This window comes from Pleurodeles waltl, chromosome 7, assembly GCF_031143425.1.
Source record: "Pleurodeles waltl isolate 20211129_DDA chromosome 7, aPleWal1.hap1.20221129, whole genome shotgun sequence".
NCBI classification, from domain to species: domain Eukaryota; kingdom Metazoa; phylum Chordata; class Amphibia; order Caudata; family Salamandridae; genus Pleurodeles; species Pleurodeles waltl.
This window is the reverse complement of record NC_090446.1, coordinates 1,216,249,935-1,216,270,433: the sequence shown is the minus strand read 5'-3', so window position 1 is coordinate 1,216,270,433 and position 20,499 is coordinate 1,216,249,935. Positions and strand designations below refer to the sequence as shown.

At 43.7% G+C, this 20,499-nt stretch overlaps 1 protein-coding gene across 3 annotated transcripts in view; it reads right to left on the bottom strand.

The window, feature by feature from the left end:
- The window catches only part of LOC138246110 (ketosamine-3-kinase-like), a 161,754-nt gene that overhangs the window by 92,141 nt on the left and 49,114 nt on the right, over window positions 1-20,499 (bottom strand). The gene's annotated exons all lie outside the window — the stretch shown is intronic.

Here is a 20,499-nt window from a genome sequence, read left to right as displayed (position 1 = left end):
CTCCTTTGGAAACGTTTCAAGCAGGAACTGACATCACGAGAAAAGACTCTCTGACATCTTGGATTAGTAACTTCAGACATCTTCCAAAGGACAGGCCACCATGTTGGAAAAGGCTGATTCTAAGTTTTCACCACACCTATTTCCAGAAACCTCTGGAGTTCACTGAATAAACAAAAAAGTAGTCAAAGTTTTGACATCCCTCACTCAGTGCTGATGTCTGAAGCACTGCTGCCTCCCTTCTGGTTCTGCGCTCAACACAGTTCGGGGAAAACCCCTCTCGATAACTGCAAGTGTGTAAACATCTGAACAATACAATCAGCGGGAAACCCAGCCATAATGTTAGTGCGGCATCTGTCAAAGTGCTGATTAGCAATGCGTTAAATGCTGCTTCCTCCTCTCTTTGCAATCAGTCTGGTGAGAGCTTAATATTTTTCTCATCACAGATCCTGGAACAGGTGTAACAGCCATCCATCTTGCAATAGTAAAACAATATTATATTATGGACAGTGACATTCCAAGTTGGTTGTGTGGAATGATCCAGTGCTATAAAAATTGAAGAAGGAAAGAAATGAAAGGGGACTTTTAAAAGGAGACACAGATAAGGCAATAAACTCAATGACTAAAATGTGCTTGGCCCATTGCGCCATGCTCAGTCCTGTTCATACGCAAAACGAGAAAGTGAATGATATTTGAATAGATCAATGAAAGAAGAGGGCTGGCCTAAAAAACACAAAAATACAAAATCTCCATAGACATTGCATGGAGACATCCTTTTTAGGGACCTCTTCTTTTCCTCTCCCCCCACTTGACGAATCACCACAAAACTTTCTACACAGCAGCTGAACTAACTAGCGTACAAGTTTAGAAAAGTTTGTCAAACGTTTCCGTTGCAAAAGCGTTTTTTTGGACTTGCCTATATCTTTGCCACCATTTGACAAAACTTTCCAAAACAAGTGTGCCAAAGAATCTTGTTGTGCCTGGGTGTTAATTCCCATAGGAGCTTTGAAAACGACTACAGCCCGAACCACTGGATGGAATTGCACCAAATTTGGCGGAAAGGTAGCTTTGGTATACAGATTACACTCTTTGTTATTCAGTGTAAATCTATTCAGTAGTTGAAGAGAAAATAAAGGAAAACTAAATTTATATATCTAGCGGCATGAAGGCTTTGCAAATCCTCCCGATCTTGTGCAGAGATCCGATTGGCTACCAACACTTCAACAACCAGCCGAGTCCCAGAGAAAAACATTTTAAATAACCCTTAGCTCTGGTGCTGAGATCCCAGAGGGAGTTCCCCAGGATAAAAAAAGCACTTTTTAGAAGAAATAAAATGTTGCTGTAAATTCGTGAAAAATACAGGAGGGGATGCATGGGGTGCTCTCCTGGGCTTATTTATTCCATAGGGACCACCACCACCCACAGCAAAATCTTTTTATTATAGGACGGAGGGGTCCTGCGGACTCTGGGGACTGCCACCTCCCTGGGGCAAACAATATATTATAGGCGGGGGACCGCATGGTCCCCTGCAGCCCCGCGGGCTGCCACCTCCATGGAGCTGTATAGAAAGAATGAAGGGGGACTACCACCTCCCCAGGGCTGTTTAAACATTAGAGGCGGGCCACGCAGCCCCCCTCATGGAGCCAGTAATGGCCCTGTGGACCACCACCCACCAGGGCTGGCTCCTGCTATGTCCCTGGGTGCCCATCCCCAGGACATAGCTGTTTGCTCTGACTTGGATGGAGCTTTGACAGCTCCCACCAAGTCAGAGAAAACACAACTCCGCTCCCAGCAAGCGACAGCTGCCACACAGCTCTCACTTGCTAGTAGCGAGGGATTCCTCTGTTTCCCTGCCCGCAGAGATGAAGGTAGGGGAAACCGAGAAAACGATTGCTCTCACAGACAGGGAGCTGCATGTGACAGCAATGCTGGCTCCCGAGGAGGCAGGGAGCCAGACGGGACTGCGGAGGCATTCAGGCTTCCCCTGCAATTCTAAACAGTGGTGAATGGGTGCCCGGGGTGGTCACCCAGGTGACATGGCCAGGCCCTGAGAGATAGGCCCCCCAGAGCCAAAATGGGCCAAGAGAGCGGGCGGGCGGGCAGCCTCCCTCCCCCCCAAAATAAAATATAAGGTCAGGCCTTGGTGGATGGAGTCCCCCAAGCCAAAATTGGCCAGCGACAGTGCAGTCCCATTCTTCCCTGTTGAATGGATTCTGGGACCCGGGGGATGAGGTCCCACGGGCCGAGATGCTCAAAGTATGTAAATGTGCAAATCAACTGGAGGCTGTGCCAGCTTGCACCCGTACTGTCCACGTTAGTAGTATGCAAAGAATTTCACACATTTTCCAGCTACAGAGAAGCCAACAAGACTACAAAGATGTAAATCTCCAGAAAACCAGAGTCCTTCCTGTTATTTATATGACGTAAGTGCTTCTTTGTTTTTGTGGAGATGTCCTCATATTCCTTAGCATCAAGAATGCGCCACCAAAAGTGGCAGAAAACGCACTGGAGGGTTCTGTGGTAAGCTGTTCATCATAATGGCAAAATGCATGAAGAACTTTGCATACTACGAACGTAAACACTGCAGGGCCAAGCGGGCGCAGCTTGCAGGGGATTTGCACTTCTACACTCGTAGCATTGTAAAGAGAGAACCATGGACTCTGCTCTCACCAGGAGGACGACAAAAAAAAGAATTTACTCATCACAGTCACATACAGATTGCGCTTCAATAGATCAGTAATGCATTCACCTCCATGAAGGCTTTCAGATTTTAATAGGGGAGTGGGGATTCCGGCCCCCCTACCCCAGCCGATTTTGGCCCTGGGGATGCCATCCCTCGGGGCCTATCCTTATAATATATATTTTTGGGGGGGAGGGGGCTGCGTGGCCTCTCTCCCGGGCCCATTTTGGCCCCATGGCCCGGTCATGTCACCACTGTTGGGGGTCACGGGGGGAGCCTGAATGCCCCTGTGGTTCTAGCCAGCATTGCTGTCACAAACAAGGAGCTGCTAAACATTCAGCTCTCTGTCTGTGAGAGCAATTGTTTCCTCTGTTTCCCTGCCTGCATCTTTGTGGGCAGGGAAACTGAGGAAACCTCCACTCCCAGCAAGTGAGAGCTCTTATACAGCTCTTGCTTGCTGGGAGTGGAGTTGTGTTTGCTCTCACTTGGCGGGAGCAGTCAAAGCTCCCTCCATGTCAGAGCAAACAGCTATGTCCCAGGGGTTGGCCATCCCAGAACACCGCAAGAGGCAGCCCTGGCGGTACCCAGGGCCACTACTGGCTCCACGAGGGGGCTGCACAGCCCCCCCTCCAATGTTTAAACAGCTCCGTGGATGTGGTAACCCCGGGGCCAGGGGTCCACGAAGGACCCCCTTCATTCTTTCTATTCAGCCCCTGGGAGGTGGCAAGCCCCCAGGACTGTAGGGGGCAGTGCTCCCCCCGTTATTTTGAAACAATTGCCCCAGGGAGGTGGTGGTCCCTGGGGCTGCGGGGGGCAGGGTGGCCCCCCACATACAAGAGATTGTTAGCCCTGGGAAGGTGGCAGTCCATGGAGCCCAGGGCAGAAGGAGGGGGGGTTCGACATCCGCAGGACCCCCCAACTATAATTAAAAGATTTTGCCCCAGGGAAATGGTGGAGGGGTCACGCCCCAAGATAACTATAACTTGCGCCCTTGCCATGCACAGTTTTCTTATCAATATTGTTACAGTAAACACTGCAGTGATATCAAAGATGCCATACAAGATCTCATCAATGACATAATATGTGGAGTAATTAGCTGTGCATGGCGAAGGCACAAGTTATAGTTACCTTAGGGCGTGAGTTATAGTTACTTGAAAGAACTTTAACTGCTGAATTTCTATGGCTCTGTACAAGTAAATTCAGAACCTAACTATAAGGTCCCTGTAACCTTTGCTTTCTTCAGTGAATTTCTTTTTTTATATTTTTTACGTAAAGTCAGTTTAATTACTATACGCTATTCCAACCCCGTCGCCTTGCAGCCAAGCCCTTATAACCACCCAACCTTGCGCCACACATGGCCTTTGATGTGCGCAGCGCAGGTTGGCCACAGGGCCTGTCTCTGTCAGTGGATGTGTGAGTGGGTGCATGACTGTCTGAGTGGGTCTGAAAGTGTGTGTGCGAGTCTATGAGTGGGTTTGTGAGTGGGCGCCTGAGCCTCTGACTGCATGTATGAGTGAATGAATTACTGTATAAATGACTCTGTGGTTTTTCTTTCAAATTTTTCCTTAATTGCAGATATTTTGTGAATAATTCGCAAAAAATCTAGATTTTTCACATCGCTGCGTGCTATGACACAAAATAATATTAAACTTATAATTTGCCCCTAAAACACACCTCTATCACACCCCTAAGGGTCAGGGCACCTTCATCCTAATCCATTATGCCACTTTCAATTTGAATTGTCATCCCTGGGGACCGTGTCCCGTGAAATAAAATGGCGGGCACAACTTTCTAGTTAGGTTATTGCAATGCTTCTTTCTGCACACACATTTGCGAAAATTCAAAAATTTTTGCAAATTATTCGCAAAATAATCGCAGCCAGCGAGGCACAAATTTATTTGCCCCTAAATATCTCCTAAACTACTGGACAGATTTACACCAAATAACACAAAGCACATTCTGCGTACCGGCAGCTAGCTTTCTGCCAAATCTGGTGTCATTTCGTCCAGACCTTCGGGCTGTAGACGTGTTGACAGGTCCTATGGGAATTATCATGGAAAACGCAATGTTTTTTTAGCCCTCTTGTTCTCAGCCCCCGCTTGACGGATCACCATGCACAACAAGAATCACTGGGCCACTTTATTTTGGAATTTCATGAAGATTCGTCAAACGGTGTCAAAGATATATGCATGTCAAAAAACGCTTCTTCTATGGAAACATGGTCCTAACTATAATTAGCTAGTTGCGACCACCACTAGGTGATTTTATATATATACACACAACATTTTAAATTATTTTAATTATTTAAGAGAGCCTGACTGACAACTAAACCCAGCAGGCCATGGAAAGGGACTGACGTTATTGTTGAGACAGGGCGCACAGTGAACACTACATCAGTTATTTATGAAGGGTTAAGGCACCCCAAGATAAATGCCGTATTTAGGGCCTAATCTAATTCTTGGTGGCTAGTTTCAGTCACAGAGTACATTACTTCATTGCCCTGACAGAGATGCCGCCAGTCAAATTTAGAAATGACGATCAAGCAGGTGGTCATTTCTAAAGCACTGGCAGGAACTGCTGTCACAGTGGTTCCTGTCAATATTTTTTGTGGTTTGGTGCAGGGCTCCATCAACATGACAGTCCTGCCAAAACTGTTTCCATTTTTATTTTGAAAAAGAAAATCCTGAAGCTGGATTTTCTTTTTGAAAATAAAAAAGTGGTTCCTGTCAATGTTTTTTTGTAGTTTGGTGCAGGGCTCCATCAACGTGACAGAGTCGTGCCAAAACTGTTTGCCTTTTTATTTTCAAAAAGAAAATCCTGAAGCTGGATTTTCTTTTTGAAAATAAAAAAAGATAATGTTCCCTCTCCATGGAATCCTTACGGTATTATTTACTGTCCTTACCACAAGGGTTTCCCTGTCAGTGACAAATCGTAAAAAACAACTATATGTCTGCCCATGATTGGGCAGATGGACAAATAACCAATCCTCCAATGGCCCTTACTCTGTCGGACTGCTGGAGAAGTTTGGCCACGGCGGTGATGGAGTAGTCAAGGCTGGTATCAAATTATGGTTTGCCCAAATTTAAATAGGGCAGGTAGACAACTATGATGGCAGGGAGGGAACATTGTTGCAACAGAGTTCCCTCTCTGCTGACATATAAATGCAGCCATTAGTCCATCAGATGGCGGATATATGGCACACACTGTGTAGGAGCCCCGTTTGCTAAGGAGATCCCCATTGGTCCCTCAAACTATTCCAGGTGATGAACAGCGAATTGTTCATCTATCAGTGGTGCAAGGTTAACTGTGAGTGGGCTGCATGTCCGTACTGGAATAAAGGATTCATTACATTTGAACAAGCACAAGAACACTTTGGTGATGGGGTAATAGACACAGTATGCCAGGATACCCACACCATTTACCCTGTCCTTGGAGAGTATGCCTGTCTCTCGATCCCAAAGGAATTGACTCCCTGCTGACAGATTAATAACACAACTAAAACAAGAAACCTGACCACAAGTTCAACAAACTCCATGGTAAGGACTATGAAGATGTCAAAGGAAACCTTACTCATGATCCTAAGATAATTCCTGTTTGGAAGGGACTTCCTAGATATAGACATTCAACCATACGGGCACCCAAAATAAATGTTGTGGAATTCCACTGATATCCACAGCTTCTCAACCAATTTATTTTGCCTACTAAATTACTGTAGGTCCGACGTCAGACACAAAATCGAGATTGCTGGCTTAGATATGGATCTGGATCTCGTGAACAGAATTCCGACTTAATAAATGGTTTCGACAAGTACAGACTTTCTGACCCTGCTTAACTATGATATCATACACCTCGACAGGGAAGGTAGAAAAAGTAGAGGAGTTGCATCATACACAAAAAGTCTATCACCTGCAATTGAATGAAAGCAGATCTTTTTCCACATTTCAGTGTCTCCTAGTAGACATCAACTCCATTGACATTAGTTCTCCTAAACTTATTATCATCTACCACCCACAAGGGTCACTGACAACATTAACCATGATGTCCTGGAGGCATGTCAAACATACAGACTCTCTATGTGGAACAGCAGGATGTAGATACAGTTACGAATCACTTCAACAACATTTTAACTGTCATTATGGATGATGCAACACCCCTCATAGAAAGGTCCAAAAGAAAAAGATCACACTTCTGGTGCATGAAAGATCTCAGTGAAGAAAGAAAACTCCACTTTTTAACAGTCATGGTGACAAAAACCCTCCTCAAACTATTTTGAGCTCCTCCGTGGTGCTAAATGATCTTACAAGAAGCATATATTTGAAACCAAATCTCAGATTGAGCTGGCCAGCAACAGACTGAGAACGCTTTTTGAAATAATCAAAGCAGCATCAAAACCTAGGGCCACTCAAGAAATATTGGAACCTGAAACGAAATGAGGGGAATTTACATGCTTCCTTGATACCAAGATCAATAATAATGTTGGAACATCCCTTCCTGTTAAGACTATCAACACCTGTAGCACACCTGTCCACCAACATCAGGACACCTCACAGCCTGAACTTCAAAACATTATTTCCAGAAGCAACCCTTCTAGTCTCTCCCTAAACCCACTACCAACCCACCTTAGCAAAAGAGATGCATAACGTTCTTCTGACACAGTGGGTTAACAATCTACTGATAATCCAGTGGGCTTCAACAACTTCTGCCTATCTCTGGGCTGCCCTTTCTAGCCAAAAGCCTTGAGAGCGCTACCAACATTCAACTAAAACAGGGGTCGCCAAATCTTTTCTGTAACAAGAGCTACTTACATTAAATGAAAAGCATTCTGAGCTATCAAAATTATTAGTGTTGTAAAAGTGACCACATCAGACAACATTACACTGTTAGCCATCTCATGCAAGAGTATCAGCAAAGATCACCATGCTCAGCGCAGCAGGCAGGCTTGCTAACATTAATGGAATTCCTCCACATTGGTAATACATGAGTGCCATAGATACTATGGCCCTAGCACCAAGGTAATATTAGTAATATTGCATGATCTATAACTCAAAACACAGCTTTAAATATATTTTGCAAATTTAGTTTTCTCCAAACATCAGCGTATGAGTTGTAAAAATACACATTTGGTCATCAACACTTTTCAATTTTGGAATACATATGTTAATTCAAAGAAGCAAAATATTCTAATTTAGTAGGCTGGAATGCACACAGAACAGCTACTTCAAGGTAGCTGGAGAGCTACTGGTAGCTCCCGATCTACAAGCTGGAGAAGTCTGAACTAAAACAATTTGTAAAGGATGGTAAACTGCTTGGTGAGTTCCAATCTGGGCTCAGATAAGGCTGAAGTACAAGACAGCCATCCAGCAGGAGATGACACTGTCAGAATCATGAACAGTGGTGACTCAATACTACTCGGCTTCTTGGCAGCATTTGATGGTGTCAGCCATGATATCCATGCCATACTCTAAAAGACCGCATGGGCTTTGATAAGAAAGCCCTGAAGTGGTTCAAGTCATACCTACAGAAATACTTACAGATTTTCAAGTTGGAACATCCTTTATGGAACACCGTAGCACTGTACCAAGGAGTACCTCAATGCAACCTTTACTTTAAATCATTTGGTGTTATTCTAAAGGGCATGAGCATATCATATCAGTTTGTGGATGACACTGAGCTCTTTTTGAAAGTCTCCTCATGAGCTGCCATCTCAAGACTGGCCCCAGATCTGGACATAATACAATCCTGCATGACAATGCACCACCTTAAATCAACCCCAAAGGATAGAAATTCTTATTTTCTCACTGAAGTCACACTTTATGCCAGTTGAAGAATGTTTAGGTTGTATTAGCATCCTAAACTGCTACTCTATCGCTGAAAAAGTAACCTCCTTAGGTTTCACGCAAGGCAAAAGACTAAAAGTCTTCAACTACAGCAACATGACTTCAAAAAATGTAAATCATCAAATTAAATTAATCCGGGGGATTAAACCCTTCCTACCCACCCAACTACTGAAAACAGTTACTCAAACTTTGGTCCTATCTAAACTGAAAGATGGAAATGCCATCTTGTCAGGGATCCTAAAAACTCCACTAGCCCTGATAAAAGTCTTTCTGCATGCTGCTGCTCAACAGGCCTCAGATGCTGACCAATTTGTTTGATTCACTCCCATCTTATCCTTCCTAAATTGAACGCCTATTAAAGGGAGATCCATGTTCAAAGTTACCTGCATACCCCATAAAATCATCCACACTGCCCAATCACACTATCTAAACAAGAAACAGAAGTTCTGTGATGGCCAACCGGAACTGTGTATCCCCTGAAATTCAAACACTAACTTCCCTCTCAGCGTTTACAAAAACAACTCAAAGACACTGTCTTTAATAACTTCTTCTCAACCACAGCTCCTAGCTAGACTGACTGGATGCTCTGATGCATGTTGATCAATTGTAAATATGCCTGTAAATGTTGCTGGATCCCCCTAACAGGAGATGTGGATTACTGAATGACCCTTGACTACAGTGATGATCCTGAGGTGCTATGAACATTCTTTCTGGAACAGAGATGGGATGGATGATCGTCTTGTACAACTTCTATGTGGACTATACATTGTGCTACTCAAATACAGAATGGTTCTGCCGTTTTGACATTGTCCTTCCCAATGGTCATAGAGTACATGCACAGTATACACACTTTTATGTCCTCGCCTATTACTCTGCTTGGGAACCTGCCTTACAATAAGGTTTGTAATGGACTCTTTTGCTTTCTACATACTTCTGCATCCTGCTCTTCCCTTGTCAATCCGTTTGAATCTGTACATGTTTTGCTAAGTTGTATAAAGCGCTGTGATGCTCTATGGCTTGTATGCTTTATATAAAATAATCCAGACCCTACAGACTCCTTGCTACCTATTAATGCTACCCTTCCCTGAACTCTAAAAGCTCTTTTACTACTCTTTACCACTACCCTCTCATGAACCCTAAAAACCCCTTACAGCTACCTTTGCTAAACCCTAAACACCACATAACCTTCTCTGAAACTGAACCATTTAACACTGAACTCTAAAAACCATTACTTCTCCTTAATGCTACCCATCCCTGAACCCTACAAACCTCATATTACCCTTTAACACGACCCTTCGCTGAACCTGAAAAAAAAATCATATTCCCCCTTAATGCTACCCTTCCCAAAATCCTAAAAAGTCCTTACGACCCCTTAACACTACCATACCCTGCATCTGAAAACCCTGTTCAACCCCTTAATGCTACCCTTCGCTGCACCCTAAAAACCCAATACTACTGCACAATTCTACCCTCCTCTGAAACCTAAAAACCCTTACTAGCCCTTAATATGGAAATCTTAAAATGTTTTTACTCTGAGCCCCTACACAAAATATTTTTAAGTCGGGCCACCTCCAAAACTTTATGCCAAAGGCAGAGAGCAGGAGAGGCAGGGTAGAGCACAGGGAGCGGGCTTATGATATGTTTTCAGGGGGAGTTTTTCTGTAGCTTATAATACACACTAAATGTGAGACTATAAAACAGCAAATTAATCAGACAAAACCAGTAATTGAGCCAAAAGTACCACTCCACATAACTGAGGTGTTGTGAGCCGCTTGTACTCCTGGGCTCCAATGCAAATGCACCTGGTGCACTAATGATAAATGAGGCCCTGAGCAGCAGGCCATCACCTCTGATTCCTTTGTCCCTTACCCGCAATGTCTGACCAGCACACCAATAAAAAAACAGGTTTTCTGTCCCTTTTGAGAAAATGAACTCCCACATGGTTTCCCTTTTTTTTTTTTTTGCAAAGGCACCCTCGGACCGAATGTGTGATTTAAAGCAACCCAGTCATAATTGCGATGCATTGGGCCCCAGTGCAGCTGTACCCGCTTCACTAATGATAGCTACTGTCTTGCAAAGCAGGCATCTTCTCGGCTCTTTGTTAAAAACAGGGATCTCATCTTGTCACATGCCCCTTACTGTCGTCACTTTGAGGCCAAACTAAGGTGTCACCCCTGCTTCAATTTCCCCCCCCTTGAGCCATTTCTCCAAGGTCCAAAGCAACACTGGCACTTCAGGTGTGGACTGGGTCCTTATGCAAGCAAGGGACAATGGCAAAACAGTCATGATTATGGTTTAGTTAGTTCTTCAGACCGCTGGGACCTAGTGCTACTGTACCAGTAGTACCAACCATACTTTCTGCCTCTTTGTGACCTGGGCTCCAATGTTCAGAAGGACATTTGGCCTACATGCTGCTTTTTCACTGTAAAACAGCCATAATTGGGGTGCAGTGGTGACTTACACCCTTGGCCACAGTACCAGCAGCACTAATGCTAGTGATAGCCCTTTAAAAAAAATGCCTTTGTATATTATCCTCCTCCATGCAGCCATGTTTCTTAGGAAGCTGTCTCTGTCCATATGCAAACACATAAATGAGACAGCATATAATCCGCCTCTCCTGGGCCATATCTTGGACACTATCTGTGGCTCTCGCTCCTTTCCTCTTTCCCCTGGGCCCTTTACTCTAAGGCCATAGGGGGCAGATGATTAGGGTTCTGCATCAATGCAATCCTCTTGGTCTCTTCCCGTTAACCCCACAGATTCACTTTTGACAAAACAGTTAATCCAGGCTTTGAGGTTCTTCTGCCCGAAAGGGAAGAGGGGTAGTAAAGAGAGCTAAATAAGAAACAGGCCTTCCCACCAGCCTGTAATTGATGGGGTGTAAAGTTCCAATAATCGAGGACACTGAATGACGATGGAAAATGTCACTTACCCAGTGTACATCTGTTCGTGGCATTAGTCGCTGCAGATACACATGCTGTGCATAGTCCGCCGTCTGGTGTTGGGTCGGAGTGTTACAAGTTGTTTTTCTTCGAAGAAGTCTTTTCGAGTCACGAGACCGAGGGACTCCTCCTACTTTGGTTCCATTGCGCATGGGCGTCGACTCCATGTTAGATTGTTTTCCCTGCAGAGGGTGAGGTAGGAGTTGTGTATGTTAGTAATAGTGCCCATGCAATGGAATGAATAAGTATGTACAAAATGAAGGTTAAAGTAATATATTTACAAATGTAAAAATGATGAAGATTACTTCCAAACGGCTACAGGCTCCCGGGGAGGCGGGTGGGCGCATGTGAATCTGCAGCGACTAATGCCACGAACAGATGTACACTGGGTAAGTGACATTTTCCGTTCGGTGGCATGTGTAGCTGCAGATACACATGCTGTGCATAGACTAGTAAGCAGTTATCTCCCCAAAAGCGGTGGTTCAGCCTGTAGGAGTGGAAGTAGTTTGAAATAAAGTTCTTAGTACAGCTTGACCTACTGTGGCTTGTTGTGCAGATAGCACGTCTACACAGTAGTGCTTAGTAAATGTGTGAGGCGTAGACCATGTTGCTGCCTTACATATTTCGTTCATTGGAATATTTCCTAGAAAGGCCATGGTAGCACCTTTCTTTCTGGTTGAGTGTGCCTTTGGTGTAATAGGCAGCTGTCTCTTTTCTTTAAGATAGCAGGTTTGGATGCACCTAACTATCCATCTAGCTATACCTTGTTTTGATATTGGATTTCCTGTATGAGGTTTTTGAAATGCAATAAATAGTTGTTTTGTTTTCCTAATTAGTTTTGTTCTGTCAATGTAGTACATTAGTGCTCTTTTGATGTCTAATGTATATAGTGCTCTTTCAGCTATTGAGTCTGGCTGTGGAAAGAACATTGGCAATTCTACTGTTTGATTTAAGTGGAACGGTGAGATGACCTTTGGTAAGAATTTTGGGTTGGTTCTTAGAACTACCTTATTTTTGTGTATTTGAATAAATGGTTCTTGTATAGTAAATGCCTGAATTTCACTTACTCTTCTTAGAGATGTAATGGCAATGAGAAATGCAACTTTCCACGTTAGATATTGCATTTCGCAAGAATGCATGGGTTCGAAAGGTAGACCCATGAGTCTTGTTAAGACAATATTGAGGTTCCATGAAGGAACAGGTGGTGTCCTTGGTGGTATAATTCTTTTTAGGCCTTCCATAAATGCTTTAATGACAGGTATTCTAAATAGGGAAGTTGAATGAGTAATTTGCAGGTATGCAGATATTGCTGCGAGATGTATCTTTATGGAAGAGAAAGCTAGATTTGACTTTTGCAAATGTAGTAAATACCCTACAACATCTTTTGGAGATGCATGCAATGGTTGAACTTGATTATTATGGCAGTAGCAAACAAATCTTTTCCATTTACTTGCATAGCAGTGTCTAGTGGATGGCCTTCTAGCTTGTCTTATGACCTCCATACATTCCTGTGTGAGGTTTAAGTGTCCAAATTCTAGGATTTCAGGAGCCAAATTGCTAGATTCAGCGATGCTGGGTTTGGATGCCTGATTTGTTGCTTGTGTTGTGTTAACAGATCTGGCCTGTTGGGTAGTTTGACATGAGGTACTACTGACAGGTATAGTAGTGTTGTATACCAAGGTTGTCTTGCCCATGTTGGTGCTATTAGAATGAGTTTGAGTTTGTTTTGACTCAATCTGTTTACTAGATATGGAAGGAGAGGGAGAGGGGGAAAAGCGTATGCAAATATCCCTGACCAATTCATCCATAGAGCATTGCCTTGAGATTGCCGGTGTGGGTATCTGGATGCGAAGTTTTGGCATTTTGCGTTTTCTTTTGTTGCAAATAGATCTATTTGAGGTGTTCCCCACATTTGGAAGTAAGTGTTCAGGATTTGGGGGTGAATTTCCCATTCGTGGACTTGTTGGTGATCCCGAGAGAGATTGTCTGCTAGCTGGTTCTGGATCCCTGGAATAAACTGTGCTATTAGGCGAATGTGGTTGTGAATTGCCCAATGCCATATTTTTTGTGTGAGGAGACACAACTGTGTCGAGTGTGTTCCCCCCTGTTTGTTTAAATAATACATTGTCGTCATGTTGTCTGTTTTGACAAGAATGTATTTGTGGGTTATCATTGGTTGGAATGCTTTCAACGCTAGAAATACTGCTAACAATTCTAGGTGATTTATATGAAACTTTCTTTGATGTACGTCCCATTGTCCTTGGATGCTGTGTTGATTGAGGTGTGCTCCCCACCCTGTCATGGAAGCATCTGTTGTTATCACGTATTGTGGCACTGGGTCTTGGAAAGGCCGCCCTTTGTTTAAATTTGTACTGTTCCACCATAGAAGCGAGATGTATGTTTGGCGGTCTATCAACACCAGATCTAGAAGGTGACCCTGTGCATGTGACCATTGTGATGCTAGGCACTGTTGTAAGGGCCGCATGTGCAATCTTGCGTTTGGGACAATGGCTATGCATGAGGACATCATGCCTAGGAGTTTTAAGACCATCTTTGCGTGTATCTTTTGTGTTGGATACATAGCTTGTATCACCTTGTGAAAATTTTGAACCCTTTGTGGACTTGGAGTGGCTATCCCTTTTGTTGTGTTGATTGTCGCTCCTAAGTATTGCTGTGTTTGACACGGCAAAAGGTGTGACTTTGCAAAGGTGATGGAGAAACCCAGTTTGTAAAGGGTTTGTATAACATAATCTGTGTGGTGTAAACACTTTGTTAGCGAGTTGGTTTTGATTAACCAATCGTCTAGGTAAGGGAACACGTGTATTTGCTGCCTCCTGATATGTGCAGCTACTACTGCTAGACATTTTGTAAAGACTCTTGGTGCTGTCGTTATTCCGAATGGCAACACTTTGAATTGGTAATGTATTCCTTCGAATACGAACCTTAGGTATTTCCTGTGCGAGGGATGTATCGGTATATGGAAATACGTGTCTTTTAGATCTAACGTTGTCATGTAGTCTTGCTGTTTCAGTAGTGGTATTACGTCTTGTAACGTGACCATGTGAAAGTGGTCTGATTTGATGTAGGTGTTTAGTGTTCTGAGATCCAATATTGGTCTCAGACTTTTGTCCTTTTTCGGTATTAGAAAGTACAGTGAGTAAACTCCTGTGTTCTTTTGTGTTTTTGGTACTAATTCTATTGCGTCTTTTTGCAGTAATGCTTGAACTTCTAGTCCTAGAAGGTTTATATGCTGTTTGGACATCTTGTGTGTTTTCGGTGGGACGTTTGGAGGGAGTTGGAGAAATTCTATGCAATAACCATGTTGGATAATTGCTAAGACCCAAGTGTCTGTTGTTATCTCCTCCCAAGATTTGTAGAACTGGCTTAGTCTTCCCCCCTCTGGTGTTGTGTGAAGGGGTTGAGTGACTTGTGAGTCACTGCTTGTTTTGAGGGGTTTTGGGCCCTTGAAATTTTCCCCGGTTTCTTGGGAATTGGCCCTCTCTGTATTGGCCCCGAAAGCCTCCCCTTTGATACTGTCCCTGGTAGGTAGATGGTGTTGTTTGTGAGGTGCTGGCTTGTGTGGCTTGACCTCGAAACCCTCCTCTGAAAGTAGTTTTGCGAAATGTGCCAAATGTGCCTCTGCCCTGCGGGGAATAGAGTGCGCCCATGGCTTTAGCTGTGTCAGTGTCTTTCTTTAATTTTTCAATTGCAGTGTCCACTTCTGGTCCAAACAATTGTTGTTCATAGAACGGCATATTGAGCACTGCCTGTTGTATCTCAGGTTTGAAGCCGGATGTGCGCAGCCATGCGTGCCTCCTTATCGTTACAGCAGTAGTTATAGTTCTTGCAGCTGTATCTGCTGCATCCATAGAAGAACGGATTTGGTTGTTGGATATGTTTTGTCCCTCTTCAACCACTTGTTTTGCCCGTTGTTTGAATTCTTTGGGGAGGTGCTCGATGAGATGCTGCATCTCGTCCCAATGGGCTCTGTCATATCGCGCTAGGAGTGCCTGCGAGTTGGCGATGCGCCACTGATTTGCAGCTTGTACTGCAACCCTTTTCCCGGCTGCATCAAACTTTCGGCTCTCCTTGTCAGGAGGTGGTGCGTCGCCTGATGTGTGCGAGTTGGCTCTTTTACGAGCTGCTCCTACGACAACTGAATCTGGTGTCAGTTGTGATGTAATAAAAGCAGGGTCTGTGGGTGGTGCCTTGTATTTCTTCTCCACCCTTGGGGTTATTGCTCTGCTTTTAACTGGCTCCTTAAAGATTTGTTTAGCGTGCCTTAGCATTCCCGGGAGCATAGGAAGGCTTTGATAATTGCTATGAGTGGAGGACAGGGTGTTAAAAAGGAAGTCATCCTCGATAGGCTCTGAATGTAGCGATACGTTATGAAACTCTGCTGCCCTAGCTACCACCTGAGCATACGCTGTACTGTCCTCAGGTGGTGAGGGCTTAGTGGGGTACGACTCAGGGCTATTGTCCGATACTGGGGCGTCATAGAGATCCCATGCGTCCTGGTCATCTTGGCTCATGGTGGTGTGAGCTGGTGATTGTGACGGAGTCTGTGCCGGTGATATATGAGTTGCCGGTGGTGGAGAGGGTGGTGGAGTTACCTTCTTCACCACTTTTGCTTGTGGTGTTTTTTCTTGTTGTTGGAAATCTAGTTTCCTTTTTCTTCTGATTGGGGGAAGGGTGCTGATCTTCCCTGTACCACTTTGTATAAAGATCTGCTTTTGCGTGTGATCTACATCTGTTGTTTGTAATTCCTCCTCAAATCTGTGTTTTTGAAGTTGGGAGGACAGTGATTGTTCCTCTGAGTAGGAACTGGCTTTCGGTTCGGTTGCTGGGCGTTTTGGCACCGAAACCGTGTCTTTTGTTGTTTTCGGCTCCGAAGAGATTTTCCTCTTTTTCGGTGTCGTACCTTCTTGGCGTCGACCATCTTCAGTGCCGCTATCTCTGTGCCGAGCAGCTTCGGTGCCGCTGTCTCGGTGTCGACCCTTTTGTGCGGCAGTTTCTCGGTCCCGAGATTGCGGCGTGCCTGTGTCTCGACCTGAGTCGGACGATCTCGGCACCAGCTCGCCCTTTTTCGGTGCCGATGGACGGTCACCTACTTTATGGGTTGAGCCATGGCCTGTCGGCAGTGGCGTCCCCTGGGCTTTGTCTGTTTTTCTGTGTGATGCTTGTTTCGACGTCTTACTCACGGTTTCTTCTACGTCGAATTCTTCGGAATCCGATTCGTGGATGGAGAATGTTTCTTCTTCTCCCTCTTCCTCGAACCGTTGTTGTCCTGTCGGCGTGGACGCCATCTGCAACCTTCTGGCTCTTCGGTCTCGGAGCGTTTTTCTCGACCGAAACGCTCGACAGGCCTCACACGTTTCTTCTTTGTGCTCGGGTGACAGGCACAAGTTACAGACCAAATGTTGGTCTGTATAGGGATATTTACTGTGGCATTTAGGACAGAATCGGAACGGGGTCTGTTCCATCAGTCTCGATCTTGCACGCGTTCGGGCCGACCAGGCCCCGACGGGGGATCGAAATTACCCCGAAGGGCTACCGGAGCTCTTCAAGATTCGGTGTCGATTCTAATCTAACCCGATACCGAACGAAACAATACCGACGAATTTTCTGTTGATTCTGACTAACTTTCCGACCCGAAACACGGAGCGAAAAGGAACACGTCCGAACCCGATGGCGGAAAAAAAACAATCTAACATGGAGTCGACGCCCATGCGCAATGGAACCAAAGTAGGAGGAGTCCCTCGGTCTCGTGACTCGAAAAGACTTCTTCGAAGAAAAACAACTTGTAACACTCCGACCCAACACCAGACGGCAGACTATGCACAGCATGTGTATCTGCAGCTACACATGCCACCGAACACATAGTTTTTAATGCTAGGTCATAACTAAATTACCCCATCCACAATGAACTTTCAACTGTCCCGGCCTCCAGTTGCAGACTCCTCAGTAAAATTCCAAGGGCCACAGGTATGAACATTTGGAATTGCGATTCCATGTGAATCACACTTAGGAAATCGCAATTCCAAATGTAAGAAACTCCAATGAGTTTCTTTTGCGATTCCTGGTGGCTCGCAAATAGACCTACCCCTTTAATATTAATGAGGTAGGTCGCAATTTGCTACCCACTGGGAATCGCAAAAATCACAGAGATGGTGGCCTGCTGGTGTCAGCAGACCACAATGTCTGCAATTGCTTTTAAATAGAGCAATCTTTTTTTTAATTTTTTTTAACGCAGCCTGTTTTCTTTAAAGGAAAACAGACTGCGTTTAAAAACGTTTCAGTTTAATTTTTTAAAGAGTAAGACCACCACCTGTTCTTAAAAAACTTTTTTGCGTGCATTCACAAAGGAGAAGAGATCCCTTGCTAACTGCAATTGTTTTGCGACCGCATTCACAGTCACAAAACAATCATACATACCACTTAGATTCGGTATTAGGAAAGGGTTCCCAGATTACGCCCCTTCCTAATACCGGCTTTCAATATCCCAGAAAGCATTTTTCTACTCACAAACAGGCTGATTCTGTGAATCGCCCCGTTTTTTTTGTAGAAAAATGCTTTGTACATGTGGACCCGAGTCCCTAGTAACCAGAGAACTTGAGACATAACATTCTTAGAATACCACACACAGCTCCTCCTATAATACACAACACATATAAATGCAACATAACAGAGAAAACAGCCCCACACACTAAAATAAACCCTGTAATAATAAACTACACATAGGGCAATATGTACAAAAGCATTTTGGCGCTCACACATGGTCCGGTTTGCAGAATTGGGCCTTTTCCGACCGCAAAAATGCTTTTTTATATGTAGAAAGCACAAACTGCGATTAGGTAACATGTTACCAAAGAGGAATATGAAATGAGCATGCTTAAGGGCGTGTTTAAGGCGTCCCTTCCAAATACAGAATTGCAGTGGAATGAATTGCGGCTAAATGACAGTGCCCAAAAATATATATTTTACCAACACCTTAAAAGAGTGGTAAACATTTGCAAATGGGAAGGGGTCCCCTCTGGACCTCTTTCCGCTTGTGAATGTTGAAACTAATATTTTTAGGAGCCAACAGTGGACCTGAGGACCACTGCCTACTCTTAAAAAGTGACATTTAAACTTTTTATTTTTTAAATGCATATTGTTTGTCTCTGAGGGAAATGGGCTGTATTAAAAAATGCTTTATTAAAAAGCAATTACTCGAATTGTGGTCTGCTGACCTCAACAGGCCACCATCCCTGTGGTGGCTGCAATTCCTAATGGGTCGCAAACTGCAACCTACCTCATTAATATTTATGAGGTAGGTAGAGTGATCACTATTTGAACCTTGTATGTTTTTATACCGTAGGAACTGCGATTTCCTAATTGCAATTCGGTAAGAATGGCAATAAGGAAACTGCAATCTCTAAATTCTGCATATACAGCCCATAGTCCTGTAAATAGATTGGTCTCTTACTCACAAGTTGACTCTTCCTGTTAATCTCTCACATGTTCCCCAAGTCTCGCTCTTCCAGTACTGCTCCACAGAATAGTATTCTGCTACTCTGCTGAGATTCCAGATTACAAGGTAATCCAGCCTGATCTCATTTTTGAATAACTTCACCACTTTCAAAGGCTGACTGAGCTTAGAAATATTCCCTGCCCTCATGGGACTCTTGATCTTCATCCAAACCAATCCAATCCAATCAATACATGCATCAGTAATCCTGACCACTTTACATTGATGATAATGCACATTTCTTTTAATCACTTTCTCTCTCTTTACACCTTTCATTCATAATACAAGTGGCTGTACTTTTTCAAAAACAACATAAAAGGTGTAACTTAAGTGGTGGAATGTGGAATCAACTGTTACTCCCTTACTGTTTTCTTCAACATATCCAACCAATTTAAACCATAAACTAACAAATGTTTTATAGATTCTTTCAACACTTGAAGAGTTCAATCGTGCAATTTGACTGAGGATGATATAAAGCTGTTTTCTTATGTTTCATTTCCCTTACACTCAAGAATTCCTCCATGATTTTGAAAGTGCATTGCAACAAAGTGAATGGAAAACTTTCCCTCTCTAACAGCTCATCAAGGAAATTAGTAAAGTCTCATGTCTCTATTGAATTCCCAATTTTTACTTCTGGCCAACGTGACTACATGTCCATACATGTTATTTTGTATTTGTGTTTGTATTTCTAAAGCGCATTTCTGGCGAGGCACGATGTACTTATCAGAAATACCAACCCTAATAGGATCAACAATGTCGATAGTAACCCACAGATCTGAAGAGGGTTCACACACAACCATGGGCTGTGCCATATATTTTAATACCTTGTCACTATTGATACATTACAAACACCCTTTTACAACTCTCTCACATTTCAGGTCCATTCATGGCCAGCAATAAACCTTTCTGATCCTCTCTCTATTTAGTGTTATCAATCAATTTTCTTCTCAACTTGCTTTGTGGCACTAACTTACCACCCCCTCATAACCAATCCATCCGTAAATGAAAAGAAAGCTAGCCCTTCACATTCCAATAACACAAGACCTCTTCATCACATCTTCATCTCTTAGCATTCCAATTACCTTCTGCATTGTTTGATAACTTTGCAGCTCATTTTTCCATTCCTCTTCCTGAATGATCATGTCACTATGTACATATTCAGCTCCTCCTCATAGGTTTCCTAATTAAATAATTCACTACTCCAACGATTACTTCCCCTGGGACACATGGCAAGACAAAGTCAAATTCTTGAAGTGCAGCAACCGACCTACAAATTCTACTTGATGTGAAATCAAAATATTTCTTGGTGAAAACCTCTTTGAGGGATTTGTGATCAGTCTTAATTTCAAATGTATACCTCCATATGACATTTCTCAATTTCCTCACTTCCCAAAACACCTTCTCTGTGATGGAATAGTTGACTTCTGCCCCTCTCCACCAAGAGATAGAAACATAATGGTTTTCTCCTATTCCAATTTTTGCAAAAGAGCAGCTTCCAGTCCTTTTGATCTAGCATTTGTCATCATGGTGATT